The following is a 13,292-nucleotide window of genomic DNA, read 5'->3' as shown; positions in this document are numbered from 1 at the left end:
TTCATCACAAAGTGTTGCTTCTATCCTAGTGGTACTCCCTATTCATCACAAAGTACTACGTGTTTTGCACTCCCTGTTCATCACAAAGTGTTGCTCACATTTGCACTCCCTGTTCATTTGGAGGTCCAAGCATAGGCTTGGTGGGACCAAGCCTATCCCGAAGCAAAAAACAATGCTAAGGGTTGTTTCCTGCCCCTAATTTTAAGAAATGAGTGCCCATTTTTCAAATTCAAAAATCGGGTGCCCGTTTCGCTTTGTACCGTTGAAAGCGAAACGGACCCATTTCATTAAATAATGGGCACCTGTTTCTAAAAAGATCCGTTGGGCTAGAATCTGGCCTACAAGCATAAATCCCAATGATTGAATGATTTTTCAATCAATGCCCAACAAGCACGATCTGCAAAGAGAATGTTTTGATTAATCATTCTCTTTTTTTGTCTTATTGTCGATTTGGTAAGGAGATCTATTCGAATTAAAATTTTGGTGCAGCCATGGGATCAAATCAACACAAGAAGAGGCAAAGGAAGGTTCTGACAGTTGAGGAGATTGCAGCAAATAGGGAGAAGGAGGCAATACATCAATGAGAGAGAAGATCAAGAATGAGACAAGAAGCTTCAAGTTCCACAATCATTTCAAAAGAGGAGAACATCAATGAGACCATAAATGCTGACGAAGGAAACATAATAGAACCATTTAATTCAGGTGTATCTTCTAATCCATTATTGGATACATGTATGTCTTCACAACCCTATGTTTTTTTCTCATGAAGAAGTTGGTGATTTAGTAGAAGCAGGTTACTTATTAAATCAAACGCCAATTGAAAATCAAACCCTAAATTAAATTAGAACTTAAGTTGAAATTGAAATTGAAATCCAAATTGAAACCCTCAATGAAACTAGATCTCAACTTGAAACTGAAATTGAAACCAAATTTGAAACTCCAAGTGAAATTAAAAATCCACCTGCAACTAAAACCAATAATGTGTATGTAGACATGGAAACACCAATTGAAACTGAAACATGTTTGAATGACAATCAAATGAATTAAAATTTTGAAATTAAAAGTGATGTACTAGACAACCTTCCTGGCTTGGTTTCATGGAGACAGATTAGGACACATGCAAATAGATTGTTTAGATATTTTTTTAATAATAAGAAATTTGGGTTTCAATGTCAATTAATGGTCCAACTAATTAAAATGACTAAAATGCAAAATTGATGAAGAAGTTAGGCTTTTATGTCAAACCCAAGAAGAAGGACGAGTCTTTAAAACAAGTTGTATCGATTGTTGCTAGCACCTTTGATACAATCAGAAATAAAAGTCGTTCTAAAGATAAAAATGCAGCACGACAAGAAATAACAACAGCTTTAGTAAGCCAAACAACTTCTAATAAAAGAATGATGAGTAACATAAGTGGATATCTTAATATTCATCGTAAAACTTTGTCAAGAGCTATAAAAAGAAGAGTTAATTTTGAAAGTGATCCGGCAAACAAATTGTGGACTTTTAGTGGTAGACTACCAAGGTCTGATATGAAACTTACTGGTGAAGTCAAAAATTTGATCAAAAAATTCCGGCACGGTAATACGAGAGTATCACCTAATGTTAGAGATGTTCTTAAATTAAGAGTTCGGTCAAAAATTCATGATCCACATCCAAAACACCTATTGGACATGACTTAAACTGAATTGTACAAAAAAAAATTCGATGATAAGGTGTTGACTATTAGCATTTGTCAAAGGTCTTTTGAAAAGTGTAAACCTTGGTATGTTCGAATTAACAAGGAAAGAGTCACATGTTGCAAAACTCATGTTCAATTTCACTACCATTATGATGTATTTTGATATATACGTGTTACCATGCATAGTAATGGAATTTTCCAAGAATGTGGTATAAATATACAACCTGAAACTATAAAGGATTTTATATCAAGTTTGTTTTGCAACCCACCAAATGAGCAAAATCTTCTTTTCAATGCATGTGTTTCCGGTGTATGTGATATATGTGGCAATCTTGCATTGTTAGATGAATGTTTGCATGAAAATCTTTCAAATGATTTTGGACAGCAATTAGTTGATGTTAAAAGATTTAAAACTGTTGAGTATCCACTGAAGGATGGAAAGGTTGGAAGACGGTGCAATCTAATCACTGAAAAAGTTAGTGTTCATGCATTTATGAATGAATTTAAGAGTAACATTGTACCTAAATATGTTAAACACACTTAAAATGCTAGATGGCTCAATGGTCAGTTTCGAATATGTAAGGATACATTTCCTGTTGGTAGTATACTTTCAGTCATTGACTTTGCAGAGAACTACACGCTTGCACCACAAGATGAGGTCCAATCACAATACTACAATTCAGTGAAAGTATCAATTTTTGTCCATATTGTCTATAGGCATGCACCAGATAGTACATAAGAGGATCGTAAAATTTTGAGAGTACCATTTCAATATGAGTGATAATAAGTTACAGTCATCTGAGTTTGTCCAATATTGCTTCAAGACCTTTTTTCAGAATTTGAGGGAGAGAGAAATTCAGATGACACAACATCTAATATGGTCTGATAATTGCATAGGGCAATTCAAGAATGATAGAATGTTTTATTGGTTGAGTAGGAGTCATAAGAAAACTAATATCGAACACATGGATTTTTTTTGAGTCTAGACACGAGAAAGGAGAACATGATGGTGCTGGTGCATGTGTTAAGAGAGCTATTTGCAGAGAGCAACTCAAATTTGAGAAAAAGGCTAAATTTAAAAATGCAAGTGCAATTGTGGATTGGTGTAGTGCAACTTTATCCACGGGACCAAGTCAGAACTGTACAATTAGACATTTCTTCTGGCTAGTTAAAGAGAAAATATCCTTCCAAGATATGATTGTGATACAATCAATGGGTCAGCTAGATGGCATTCATTTAAGAGTTCTAATTCTAACACTTGGACTATATGGACTAGAGAGCTTGCATATTTTTGTCAATTTTGTGTTGCAAGTGAATGGGAAGAATGCTATAATACAGAATGGGTCGAAGAATGGCAACACAAATCCTTAACACCTAGTGAGATACAATATCAAGATATTAGAAGAAATGAAGACCCAGTTCATGCATTTGCATCAAAAGATTATGATCATGTTTTAGACCTCATACAACCTGGTAATTTAATTCAATTTCTTGTTTATAACTTTAAATTATATATTTTTATGTATTGTCATATAATTTATGATTGTATTTGAATTATAAATTCTAACAAGTTTTATTTCTACATGTACTTAAATTTGTTTTCTAGGACATGTGTATGTTGTTGTTGCACCTGAGGATAATGATGAGCAGCTTGAGTATTGGCTAGCTAGATGTGTAGAACCTAAGAAAAAGTTGATATGTGATCAAGTAGATGATGATGGTTTTCAGTATCCAGTTGGGTCTATTGTGGTAGTTTACACATGGCTATGCAAATACTTAACAAGAAGGAATGGCTTATCAGCTTATGAAGACTACCAATCAAAAAAGAAGATTATACACTATTCTCATTTGGTGGTGGCAACAAACATCAAATTAGAAAGATACAAAGGTAGACTTGCAAATAAGGTATTGTGGACACTTTTAGTAGAAGAGCATGAGGCAATCCTAGACATATTGTAGAAGATAGAGGATGTAGATGGTACATTAGGTTGAATCAAATTTATATGCATGTAAGTTTGTGTTAATTGTGTGAACTCTTTTATATTTAATCATGATAATTATTTTTCTTTGTCCCTTTAACATTGTATTTGTCTACATTTGATACAATTTTGGTTTTATAAACAACATTGTATTAGTTATTTGATACAATTTTAGTTTCATAAACAACATTGTATTGGTTTCATAAACAACAATTCCTGATGACATAATAACAAGTCTTGAAAAAATAATAATAAGAAAATGACATTAAAACAAGTCCAAATAACATAATAACAAAACAACATCACATATATAATCACTAGAGTGTGCCAAATCACATAACATGGCCTGATATCATAATAGCAATGAAATGACGTAATAAAAGTCCTATATATAATCACATAACAACAAGTCCTATATATAATCACATAATAACAAGTCCCAGGATAACATAACAAGTGTCATCATAAAAAACCCATAATACAATAACATGACATGATCTAAAATATATAATCTAAGAACTCGTGTGCATCTCATCTGCAGTCCTCTTCACTCCAAGTGAAGGTGGCTGAGATGAATCATCCTGTTGCACGTGGTCCTGAGATGCACCATCCTGTGTGTGTGCAGTATCAATGTCTCCACCCTCCTGTACATTATTAAAAGATTTTACATGAGGAGAAGATTTTACATGAGAAGAAGTTACTTGCATAATTCACTTATAAAGTAATTAAATACTAAAAATTTAAAATAAATTACCATACGACCATGCTCTACAATGCCCCCACTAGTACGTGGAGGTCCACTATCATGAACAAGAAAAGTGGTTGTAGTCAAGTCTTGCAAAAAAAACATTGTACATCAATTTTGATAATCCCTATAAAAAACAAGTACACAGTATAAACAAATTAGAAATTATTTTTCTAATCATCACCACAAATGACAATGTTGACGGTTGCATCTGGCTCAATCCCATAGCCATGTCAATACTGGTAGTGGTATCGACCTAAACAACATATATAAAGCATGAATCAAACTTGTATATATACATAAATTATAAAGTATATATATAAACTACAAGTTTATCATAGAAAAGAATACATATGGTGTGTCATGTGCAGGCAAAGTAACTGATGGGTGAAGGCATACATGTGATGCACCAGCAAACAATCCAAAAGCCTACAATTGCAAAAAATAACAAACATGAATCAGAGTTGTACATAAATTAGTAAGCATATAAACACTTCAAATTAGTGGATGAAAAGCATACTAGTGGTATATGAGACTGAACCTCAGTGGTCGACAGGTCACGTGAAGAACTACCCACCTCGGTGCTCCACAAAGCACCCTACAAAATTGAAAAAACATATCATACACATCATTACATTAAAAAATTTATTGTTTATTTTAAATGTACATATCAATACAATGTATCTAGATGAAAGTGCATACTGTAAATGGGGTACCAACATCTCTAGGTATCGAGGTAACATGATGTTGGTTCCTCAATGACGTGGTATGATCCATCCTCTGTCAGAAAAAAATGACTCATGTTATGGTTCATATGTGTATATATAAGTAATTTAATATTGCATTGTAAATTATATAAATAAATTTGTACCTCTGTAGGCTGATCATCATCTACCCACAGGAGATCAACATATGAAGAGATGACATCAGCATGTGCAACCTCCTCGGCATCATCATAACCACCATGGGCAGCATCAGCATCATCAAAATCACCATCTCCTCCAGGGGTAGCCTTGCTTTGTGGACCCGTACATACATTCCTGTAGCTCATGCAAACATGTGCTAAGTTGGGGGCAGCCCTCACCTCGTGCAACTACTGTACCAAATTGCCTGACAGGGAACTCAATGAACCAAAAGTAGAATTCACTGCTCTATGATGGGCAGGTGCTGGAACAACTAGTGCAGGAAGAGGAACCAAGGGATCATCGTGCACATGCTTTCTAACTCTGTCGCTCAATTTGGCCCCTCACCTATCCTGGGTGGTGCCTCTCCCGACCCCCTGATATGATCTAATATCAAAGTAATTGGGCTTTTTACCCAATCAAAATTTGGCCCATTAATTTTTCAAAAAATACATCGGGACCTCATGATTAGAGTGTGGTGGATCATCAAAGACCATCCACCACCACTCCCAAAAGTGTCTATCTATGCCTGGGTGCCTACACCATCGAATTGAGATATGTGGCTTCTTCGGATCTATCTCTTCACCCATCTTAGGGTTCACAAAATATTGTTTCAAATCCATTTTTGTTATTTTTAATTCATTGACTTGTTTGTATGTTAGGCCATCAGTGTAAAATGCACGCAATCCCTCTTGCCAACTACGATAGCTATCCAGTTCGCTATCTGAAGCTTGTACAAACTGTACAATCCCTTGCATACTATTTGCAAGGTGTAATAGTTGCGGAGGTGGATGAGGCTCACATCTAATGGTATGGATATCTCTAATCAAAGAATCAATATTTCTCCTAATGGTCTGTCTTAATTGATCGGGTGGAGGTGGAGGTGGAGGTGGCGCTAGACCTAATAGCTCATCTATCTCAAACTCATCCATTCTGTGAAAATAATCTGCATATATATACAAACATGAAAATTTACAATTACTATTTAATTTACATTTCACCTTCCAAAAACACATAATTAAATACAGAAATGGGGTATGTATATGGGATGCACCGAAGAGTGGAGACTCACATAGATCTATAATATTATTAATAGGTGGGTCTATTTTAATAATAAGCATCATTTAAGAAATATTATCCACTTAAATCAAAGTAAAAGAAATATTCTACAAAAGAAAACATCATAATGCCCATGCAACTCAAACAATACTTTTTAACATGTAAAGATGCATTAGTATAAGTTCCATCAAAATCATAAAAATAATCATGAGAGAGAGAGAGGGAATAGATAATGAATAAAATGACTCCACTGATTTAGATAATGAATAATCATGTAAAGATGCATTAGTATAAGATTTTTTTTAGTTGGCATTTTGGGCCATCATGGTGCATTTGTATGTTTGTTATAGAGAGATGGATTATTACAATACCTATAATAGTTGTACTTTGGGATCCATAATAGTTGACCATCTTGTCATGAGAGGCTTCTAATCATAGTTTAATGGTAGCATTGTGTAGTTCATTTTTTCAAAGAAGGTAACTTCCATGGAATTACAATTTAGTACCCTTGCAATATTTAACCATTATGGTCAATTAGGCTACCACTTTATATTTTCAAATTGATAGGAATCAATTCAACTAGTCTCTTTTGGTTTTAACTAAATTCATTAAAGTCATAAGTTATATCTATGAACTTGTCAATACATGTACTGCTTTGTTGTGTTCTTTGCTAGAATCATGGGATGATTTAGTGATTGCAACTAGTAGTACTACACTAAGTTGAAGCTTGAATAAATAGTAGGTTCTCTACTCTTGGAGGAGTTAAAACAAAGAAAAACTCTATTTTTTTTAAAGGAGGAATTGGTTATTAGAGGAAGATAAAAGGATAAAGCAAAGAGAAAAAATAAGAAAAAGGACAAAGCTCCAAATCTAAAGTGAGATCTAAGTCTCTCAATAAATCCTATGTTAAGCTTTATAATTATATCAAGAAAATCCACATAAAAATGAATGCAAGAAAAATATTACAAGAATGAATTAAATGATGATTTAGATTCAATAAATTATTAAGATGACAATAGTGATATAATTGTTATATATTTGGAATGCATATATGTGAGGATACATGGATGATTAAATATAGAGATTCTTTCCACATGACATTCTATTTCTCATTGAGGCATAATTTTACATTTAGTGTAATATTTTTTCAGTTCAAAAACATCTTTAGATGCACATTGCTACATTGGTAGAAGGTGGACTTTAGGAGTAGTTGAAATTTAGTATAATAACATGTCATTTTAGAAACAATTGGGATACTTCACCGATAATGTCACTTTGATGACAAGTTGAATCTTTGACAACTTTTTATGACACTTTAACAACACTTAATGTTACTTCAATAAGAGCTAACATTTAGTGGAAATCTATCACTTTGGTAGCCATTGGACTTTATGGACATACTACCTCTAGGTTGGAATTTAATATCTAGCATCTCAATGACTCAAATTTAGAAAAAATGCTTTCAACAACCATGTTTTCAAAGCAAAATAGGAATGGCTACATTTTTTTCTTTGCTGAGCAGTATAAACAATTGAAAGCATTGCATCTTGGCAAGGATAGGGAGATCACTAAAATGATTGGCGATGCGTGAAATAATCTAAAAGAAGAAGAAAAATCTATGTTTTCAACAACCATGTTTTCAAAGCGCAAAGTTTGGAAAGAAGAAAGTTTAGTAGTAGGATTGTTATTAAAAATATAGGGACTTGCAAACTCAAATTGGATATGGGATGTTGACATTAGGAAGTCTAACATTGACTATGTATTTAGTCTATGTGGTGGTGCAATTAGTTGGATGAGTAGCTGACAGGTTGTGGTTTCTCTTTCCACTATTAAGTCAAAGTATATGACATGTTATCATGTTTGTAAATATATAGTATATCTTTAGAGATTGGGCTAAGTTAGGAAGTAGTGAGGATTAATAGTGATAGTTAGAGTATTATCAAATTTAAGAACCCTATTTTTCACACACACAAAAAAGGACATTCATATTCATTATCATTTTAAATTTCAATTTAAATATAAATTAAACATCAAAACATAAATTAAACATCTAACTTTTACAAAAGAATCCTATAATTAAATACAACATTTAGAAATATAAATTTAAATATTCAAACTTTTACACATGATTAAAATAGAGAGAGAGAGAGAGAGAGTAGGTAATCTGAGATACAACGAGTTAGAGAGAATAGATAATTTGAGAGATAGAGAGTAGGTAATGATAGAGAGAGAGTAACATATCAAAGAGAGAGAAGGGGTAATGTGTGTGTGTGAGAGAGAGAGGGGGGGTAATGTGTGTGTGTGTGTGTGTGTGTGTGTGAGAGAGAGAGAGAGACAGAGAGACAGAGAGACAGAGAGAGTAATGACCGAGATGGTAACGTGTACATGTGTGTGAGAGAGAGAGAAGGGGGGTTTATTGTTGATTTTCATCTAGGGTTTATTGTGTGCTAATTTTTGAGGGTTTATTGTTCGTTTATTTTCTAGGGTTTATTGTTCATTTTTTTCTATCTAGGGTTTAGTGTTCGTTTTTTGGTTCAAGGTTTATTGTCTGTTTTTTGTGTCTAATGTTTATTGTTCGTTTACGTTTTTTGTTTTCTTCCTACGGTTTTTACTATTCATGTTTTTTTGCAATATTTAAAAACTAAAAACTATTTTAAACATAAAATAAAATAAAATAAAGAATGTTTTTCAAACTTTAAAACACTAAAATTAAAAAATAACAATAAATTAACATTTTTTAATGAAAAATGATAAAAATAAATAAAACAGAATATTAAAAAAAAAACTATGTACCTGGAAGGAGGTAAAAAATGATGTGGGGGATCAACTGGGATGAAAACAATGGGTACCCGTGCTTCTCTGAAATGTTTACCCGTTTTTGAAACAGTGAAAATGATGGAAAATGGTTTTAAAAAAAATACATTCAAGAAACGGGCGCCCGTTTTTTTCAAATTGGGTGCCCGCTTAGCTTTGGGCGCCCGATTTTGAATGGCTCGGGCATCCGTTTCTAACGGGCTCTTTTCCCAACCCGTGGACTTCCACGGGATTGGGACCCAACTTTGTGCATTTACCCTCCACATAAAACTGAATTGCGCTACACATTTCTGGTTAGAAAAATAGCATCAGCACCATAGCATGTAAAATTGGGCAACATCTATACAGCACCCATATTAAGCCATTAACTATTTTTAATAATTAATTGATAAATAAACACTAATTAAAATTTAATTATTAATTAATTAAAAAACATGGTCAATAATACAGTATGGATGCTGCATAGACACGGGTGTAAAATTGGCCACACAGTTATTGATGGAGACGACAGGCGTATGTGCCAATGAAAGTGTAAGTGTCAGAAATAAAATAAAAGGTTGACATGACAGTTACAAACGGCGGAATAGCAACAGATGACAAAAGGAAAAGTAGAAAACATTTGACCAATTCAGAACAGAACAAGATTCCTTCCTTACCCACTTCCACGTCGACTTCTTCTCCATGCGAAAAGTGCTTGAAGGAAACGGTTAGACAACGCTTATAGTGTGCCGTGCAAACTTTTGATGAATGCAAGATAAATAAGTGTATTTTAAAATTATCTGCGGATTCCTTTTATGGTTTGCACTGTGATCTTCATCGGCCATTTTAGTGTTCATTCCCTTAAAAATGCTTTTCACTTCTTCGTCTCGTGTCGACAGAAAAGCAATTGTAGAAGTGTCAAGATTGCGGGGATGATGACGGAAGAAATATTGTCTCCAACAAGTTGACAAAAGCGACAGTCAGGATGATCCTCATTTGAAAGGGCCCAAACCTAGTGGTGGATCGCTGGATCTTCACGTCTACCACGGAGTGTAATTATTAATACAATCACCAGTAACACCATTGTTGAGAGGTGATGTATGAGGCTCACTGTCATGCAAAGAGTTCAATGTAAGTTCTGTCTATCATATGTAATTTGACAGTCAGTTTAAGTTTAATTTAAATTTATTTAGTTTTAGTAATTTCTGTTAAAAATGTTGTGAAAATAATGCATACTGGTGCATTTTTAGTTTCATGAATATAGTTTATTGTAAGAGGCTACCAGCTCTATAAATAGAGGTTTATTGCTATTTGTGATCGTGTGCAAAATTGTAATCGATTGAATGAATAAAGAAATTTATGTGTGTTAAAATATCATATTTCTCTGTTTCTTTATTCTCTGTGTGTTTCAGATTTCACAACCATTTAGGAAATGAACACTACAATATCCATTGCTGATGAAGATGATAATTGTAGAATACACGAATTTATCTTACATTCATCAGAAGTTTGCACGGCACACTGTAAGTCGGGCCCACGGCAGGGGGTCTCCGTTGTCTAACCATTTCCTTCAAGCACTCTTTGCATGGAGAAGAAGTCGACGTGGGAGTGGATAAGAAAGGCTTCTTGTGCTACTTGAGTATTCTTTTACACAAGTTTCGGTCACTTACCATTACAATTTTTTATTTTTTTGCTTATTACCCTATCTGAAATGAATCAACATACTTTTGAGCATCAATTGATAGTGTTAAGCACCCATTGTCTAATTTATTCTCTGCAACTACATGGTACTTCTCATTGTCCTCTCTCCAAACAAATTCTTCACATTAGTGGGCTTCTTGATGTCATTATCTGTCATGTCTGCTTGTCAAATAATTTTGCTCTCAATTTGCAACACCCCTATACCACATGTTACTACTGATTACAGCATCTCTCTTCTATTGCTCTGTTTCCTTTCTACCTTCACTTGTAGAACTACAAAGTGTCTACTGTCAACATGTGTGCATCCTCATAGCCAGCTCCTTTAGCTGCATATGCTTGTAGCAACTCTTGTGTAGATCTTTGTTCATGCTCTTTTCTGGCAGCTATTATATACTTTCTCTCTGCCATGCTCCTCTGTTCCCATAGTTAGCATCTCGCTATTGTGCTGTGATACTCTTAACTTGTAGCATGTATGGAATTGCATTAGCCCCACTTGTATCTTCATGGCTACCTCTTTTCTTTGTTGTAACTATTTGTCGCGTCTTCTGTGTGATATCTCCTCTATGCCCTATACCAACATTCACTTGCAGCTACTCCTATGTAGCATCCTCTCAGCACCCTCCTTTTGGATGTTCTTACTTTCAAAATTTGAGTTATGATTCACTTGCAGCTTCTTGGAAATTCCTGCAGTGTCCTTTCGACCTCGCAAATGGATGGGCTGGCTTAAACAGCACACACTAAGCTTTGACTGCTTAGGTGTGCTGTGGGCCCCTAATAGTCAATCCCGTCCATTTCCGTTTGGAATACCATCACCGTTAACTTTCCATGACTGTTTTCGCCTTAACCTGACCCCATTAATCCCGCCCAAAGTTTAATTTTTCAAACTGTTTTCTCCCGCCCCAAAGTTTTCCTCGTAGCAAATAGGTTTCTGAAGTGAGCAGCTCCCATTTTCACGCAGCCTGTGCCAAAATGGGAGCTTTTGAACCGGGAAGGGACATCCATCATAACTGTGGATGTGCTCTGAAAGACATGCGTGCAAAATGTGGTAGCATAGAATTACGTGATTGCAGGATATGCAGAAAATGTGTCCCTGCCTGTGCCAAAATGAGAGCTTTGGAAAGAATTATTTAATCTCTGCATCCATGCCAGTTTCATAGAAGGCATGCTCTACTAAGTTATTAGCAGCTCAGCACATCGTTTCACAAGGAGGAATGTATTTAATCAAATCATAACTAAGGTATTACATGTTTTTTTTTTTTTTTGTGAGATTTCCTTTACAATGCAAGCCTGGAAGCTTTCGTGACTACAAATCTTCAACTGCTTTGTGTGTTGTTTTGGGCTACGAGAAGATGGACGTGAGAAGTGGTGGGTGCATGGTGGGTTATTGCAAGGTATAAATAGGGCGGAAGAATGCTCTAAATCTCTAAATCTGTTATTTGTTGAGGCTGGGAATTATTGTTGTGGAGGAAACACACATGGAAAAATGTGGTTCACAGGTTGAGTAATAAGAATAATTGCAAAAGGAAAAAAGAGGCCGCTGATTTCAATATGATCTGCTCAATTATGAGATCTACAGAGAAGATGGATTTTGCCTAAATCTAGAGAAGCCTGATTAGGTCTTTATCAATTCCAGCCATTTTGTTGGTAAATCTATATTTACAAGGAAAGTCAAGTTACCATTTCATTTTGTGAAGTAATTTGGTTTGGTTTGTTCATTCTTTTTTCTTTTGTAAATAAGCAATGAATAATAAAGTTTCATAACAGTTTGGACTATCATTTTGTTTACTCTTTAAAGATTCAAAGAATTGAAATTAAAAAAATAAAAAAACCAAATTTCTATTGTTTTTGTGGGAAAGGAGTATTTTAATAGTTGTTTATATATCAAAGGTTTATATTTCAATTTGATTAAGCATAAATGCAAAGAATGATGAAATATTTTTTAATTACATCATTTATCAATGTTTAACCTTCAAAAGTATGATATAAGACATGAGGCTAGGACCATGTTAAGGGTGACTTTGATGGAAAAAGATACCCCTCAATAAATTAACTCACTCAATGAAATATAGCAATAGACTCATGTTCCTTATAAGATAGTAAAATAACTCTTCGATAATGTAAAATTTGGGTCATAAATAAAAAGAAGTTGCTCATACCTTTTATGTTTCTCTATTTTTCAAATTTTGTGCAGTAAATGATTGTGATACATTCTCACATTTATTTTTATCAATTGTATATATTATCATTATATAATATAATAATTACATTGTACTAAGGGATGAAAATCTAGATAATATATATTTTTTAGTCTTTTTTTTCAACTTGAGATAAAAGTAAGAGATGAATTAATTAATATTTATTCAATTAATGACTAGGATAGGGTAAAGTCAAATGTAGTTGAGTATGGACAAATCTACGTGTTTGCATTTTAC

The 13,292-nt window shown here is 34.0% G+C and overlaps 1 long non-coding RNA gene across 1 annotated transcript; it reads left to right on the top strand.

Annotated features, from left to right (window-relative positions):
• Positions 1-9,990: 9,990 nt before the first annotated feature.
• LOC131072367 (uncharacterized) lies at positions 9,991-12,544 on the top strand. The gene is made up of 3 exons (XR_009112686.2): positions 9,991-10,290; positions 10,572-12,097; positions 12,210-12,544. It is a non-coding gene; the product is annotated as an uncharacterized LOC131072367 (long non-coding RNA).
• The last annotated feature ends 748 nt before the right edge of the window (positions 12,545-13,292 follow it).

The sequence above is a fragment of the Cryptomeria japonica genome, chromosome 7, assembly GCF_030272615.1.
Source record: "Cryptomeria japonica chromosome 7, Sugi_1.0, whole genome shotgun sequence".
In the NCBI taxonomy this organism is placed as follows: domain Eukaryota; kingdom Viridiplantae; phylum Streptophyta; class Pinopsida; order Cupressales; family Cupressaceae; genus Cryptomeria; species Cryptomeria japonica.
The sequence above is the reverse complement of the archived record's forward strand: the minus strand, read 5'-3'. Positions and strand labels throughout refer to the sequence as shown.